The following is a 4,501-nucleotide window of genomic DNA, read 5'->3' as shown; positions in this document are numbered from 1 at the left end:
AGTTCTTTTCTCGATGATTGCTTAAGCAAACCTGAAAGCAGAAGGAGATTACTGACAAAACTAGCATGAGCCCAGAACCACCTCCTCCTCCTGCAGCTGCAGGACAGCTCAGTTTCACCCCTGCTCTTTTTTCCTGTCCACTCCCAGGCAAACAGCTGGGTTCTTACAGCACTCCCTGGTGCTGCAGGTTTGCATCTTGTGCTGGGAAGGGAGTCAAACTAGTGGTCCCCAACTTCTGGCTCACTCTTCTGGCCACTGCACCACTGCATAAAATAAGGACTTATCATCCACCTGCATTTGCAAAATACTATAGATGTATTGGGGTGGCAGTAAGGCAGACAGCTGGTGTTGTCCATGCATTTAACAGGTATTCTCATCACTTGTCACAGAGATCTCAAGACCTGTTCTGCTTAAAGCTTGGATCCCAGCAAGTTTTAGGATGGAGCTGGATGAGGAGCCTTTTGAAATGGGGCAGCTCAGCTCAGTGCACAATACTAAGCTTAAGGTAGCAAAGAAGAACTCATATGCACTTTTGTCTAAGGATTAAAATGGAGTTTCTGAATTGACACCTGAAGTCCATCTCAGTCCTGTTTTAGCTGTTGGAGTCTTTCATACGGTATGATCCTTTCTGTACAAAACAGTTCAGATCTTTGTTTCATCAATGCAATGCAGCCTATCAACTGTTCCTGCAGAAGTATGTCCAGTCATGAACCTGTAGAACATCACTGATCCTTTCTCCTTGTCACAGGCAATCTAGTGGGGGGAAAAAAAAAAAAAAAAAAAAAAAAAGGGGGGGGGGGTTGGAACTAACATTAGTTGAAATATCCATTTCGGATTTAACTAGCAAACTTTATTTATTTATTTATTTATTTATTTAGTCTCAGGAGATTTAAACTAAAACACGTAGATTTGTTATCTCCTCTTTCTTACCCTGGTTAAAAATCAGTATTATCTCCATGTAAGCCAGGAAAGGTAAAACCAGACATGACAGAAGAATCAGTTCTGACTGCCTAATAGTGAGACCTTTTCAAAACCATCCAAATCTCTGGTACTCGCATGAAATTAACTAGTGAGGTTTACAAGATGCAACTGAAAGAAGCACAAATAACTTGTGCAAGTCAGGCTCCTTCTTTCTACTATTTTCTAGGATGATGATAGGAATGATAATATGGAATAAATGATGATTACCCATTACAGTGATTGGATAAACTGAGGGATTCTATTATTCTGGAAAACATATTTCATTGGAATTATTTTAAAGATTACAAGTATATGCTTCTTCTACATGTGATAAAAAATAAAACAACTAAAACCACTTTGCATGAAAGAACAGACTTTGAGTTATGATAGTTTATTGCAGTAAACCTGATGGGAAAGCACCATTACTGAGCTGAAGCTTTTGCGCAAGACCTACTGTTCCCAGAAAGCAACTCAATGTTCAAAGAGTTCATTTATTATTTATGTCTTTATCTATTTATTTTATTTTTTAAAATTTTCCTAGCTGAAAAGGGGCTAGATAGATTTTTTTTTCCCCATGGTTGTAGTGACAAGCTAGTTTTCCCCAAGACTTTGTTCTGCTGCTTGTTGCTGTGACACTATCTGATCCTTTGCATACTGACAACAACCTGAATCCTCCCATTGGCTTCAGTTAGCAATTTTTTTTTCAAGTCTCAGGTTCTTCTTACCCTCATGTAATTGAATCCCAGCATTTGGACTACTGCAAAGAAAAGACCTCATTGTGTAGCCTTACAAGCAGTACAGCTACTGTGACATAGAAAAGTATGACCATTTTGATTACTGAGATTCATAGTGAGATAAAGTAGGTTTCTGTAATAATAAGGCAGCTGTAGTTCATTCTCCATTACCAACAAGTACATATATAATCTCCTGCTCCAAAGGAAACCATGACTACAAAAAATCAGTGCTTTTATTCAAGGAACACTGAAAGATGGGGTGCCTATTCTATTTAAAGAATCAAATATACCTGTTATAGTTCTGGCTCAGTGGCTGAAATAATACTATGTAAAAATAGTACTTCCAAATAAGGAAAATAGAGCATATTCCATCTAGCAATCTCAAAGTACTTAATGAGCATTAAGCCTTATGCTACCTGTGTGAGGTTGATTGCACTGTTCCAAAATATACGAGTAATCTCAAAGAAAGAAAGATACAGTCAAGTAAATGGGCCCAAAATATCAAATCCCATCACTGCTAGGGCCCTGAGTGCAGTCTGCCCATGCGGCACCCTGGCAGTAATCAGCAGGGCCAAGAACCAAACGTCTAATTTTAACTTTAACAGTTAGATCACATGCCTTACAGATACATGTACATGCATGTCAACATAAACACAAAGTTAGGTTTACAGAAGTGGTATTCTAAATCACCAATTACATGCTCATAATTTTTAAATAAAAAATTGTTGTATTTCCAGACTGCTAGATGTTGGAGAAAATCTTTTTTGGTATGAGCCGAAAGAACACGTTTTAATAGCAGTAATATACAGCTTCTTATCACTACCAGTAAGAACCTGCAGTGTGCTTTGCCACACCAGTTCAACAGGGCTATTATAACCTTTAGCTATTTATTAAGCTAAGCAGTAACGATAAAAAAAAAAAAAAGAAATCACACACCATGAGCCTCTTACTGATCTCAGATAATGCCATAGTAGTAGCCAGCCACAAGAGGAATACTTTTTACTTGATTTTACAGATAGAACAACCAGAAAATCAGATCATTTGTTTCAATGTATTTGAGCTCCTTTATTGAGGGGAAGACTTGCAATTATCACAAATGGCTGAAGATGTTTACAAGAAATTCATTTAGTTAAACAAAACAAAATGAAATATTTTAAAAGCCATGCAAAACATGCTAATATAAATATTTAAAATTCATAATTCATTAATAATGTCGATGTGCAAATTATTCTAATTGCACAATTCTATCAAGCCATCTGTAGATTCAAATTTCTTCTCAAAACATATGTATTCTTTAAATTCTTTCAGTATTAGCTCAAGCTTCAAATATAAACTTTATAAACAAATATACACAAAAAAAAAATACATTTAGCATTTAAGCTTCCCACTCATGTCTCTCAGCTTTCACATATATCTGATATACACAGTCCTTATCCTTGAAAAAATGCATGCAATGAAGAAACACTCCGCAGGAAGTTATAACGCTTTCAGTAAAAGTTTTCATTTATATGTCTTACAAGACTTACAAGAATTTATAAGGGGAATTTAGGCCTGTATATGCATATATATACACATATACGTATATTCAAGAGCAACAAGTCATTAAAATGATTGCTTTGTGCTCTGCTGTTCTGGTCTATGGTCCTCTCCTCATGCCTATCTATGCACCACTATCAGTGCTGTGGGGAGGCTGCAGGGTGTTGGAGGAGCACCATGAACACTGCATGTGGAAACAAGTAAGGGCCCTGAGTAAAACTGTGGGTGTGCCTATGTGTTAAAGAGCTGGGATTTAAAATGTTTTGCAACCAGGCAGTGTGACATTTCTAAATTTCCTTCAGCAACATCATATCTTGATCGTTAGCAAGTATCAGCAATGCCACAAAAGCGCTGCAATTAGGGAGTCAGTGCTATTTTTGGAGCACAAAGTGGTTTGAAAAAGTCTATTTCAAAGTATGGTGACACAATACACTGCTGCTGTGCTGAGTAAACATGTTAGCTATGTTTTGCCTCACCCACCACGTGCTATGCAATCTGAAATACCAGCTGAACAGCAGTTACAACAAACATTAAAATATCAATGAAACAATGGAAACTACACAATTGCTTCTAGAACATTTTTTTTTTTTCTGATTCAGATTGAGATGAACACTTCAGAACTCAGCAACTGCATTGTTATAACTTTTGGTGAAAGGAAGTTGATATTTTAAGAACAACTGAATGATGTCATTACCGTGAGTCTAAAAATCACCTTTGCATGGATTACAGAACCACGGAATGGCCAAGGTGGGAAGGGACTTCTGAAGATCGTCTAGATCAACCCCCTTGCCAAGCAGGATCACCTAGAGCATATTAAATTGAAGACTGTAAATGATTACACTTCAGCCCATCTTATGGGTAAGTGAGGTATATAGAAAAGGTTGGAGGTACAAGAAGTTAACAGCTGTGCAGAAGGCCTAGCTATGAAGAGTTCACCTAGTGTATATCTCTACTTGTAGTGTACAGAAAATGGGAACACCTAACAAACATGGGATCTCTGGACCATTTGTCCATGACAAATTGACACAATGGAGCCACAGCCTGTATTTGTCCCTGTATTTGCAGGAGTATAGTGATGTGCACCTTATACTATCTTGTCTTGCAACTAATGAGAACTTTCTGAGCACACCTTGAGGCATCTAGAATGCTTCTGTGGATGGCTGCTATGTAGATTGAGAAATAGTTGCTCAAACCAAAAGACAGATTGAGGGCTTCTCTGGGGCACAGTCACATCAGCTTTGCTTCCTCCAGCTTCTACTGGTATGAACATG

The sequence above is a fragment of the Anas acuta genome, chromosome 2 (genome assembly GCF_963932015.1).
Source record: "Anas acuta chromosome 2, bAnaAcu1.1, whole genome shotgun sequence".
Lineage (NCBI taxonomy): Eukaryota > Metazoa > Chordata > Aves > Anseriformes > Anatidae > Anas > Anas acuta.
This window is presented reverse-complemented; position numbering follows the sequence as displayed.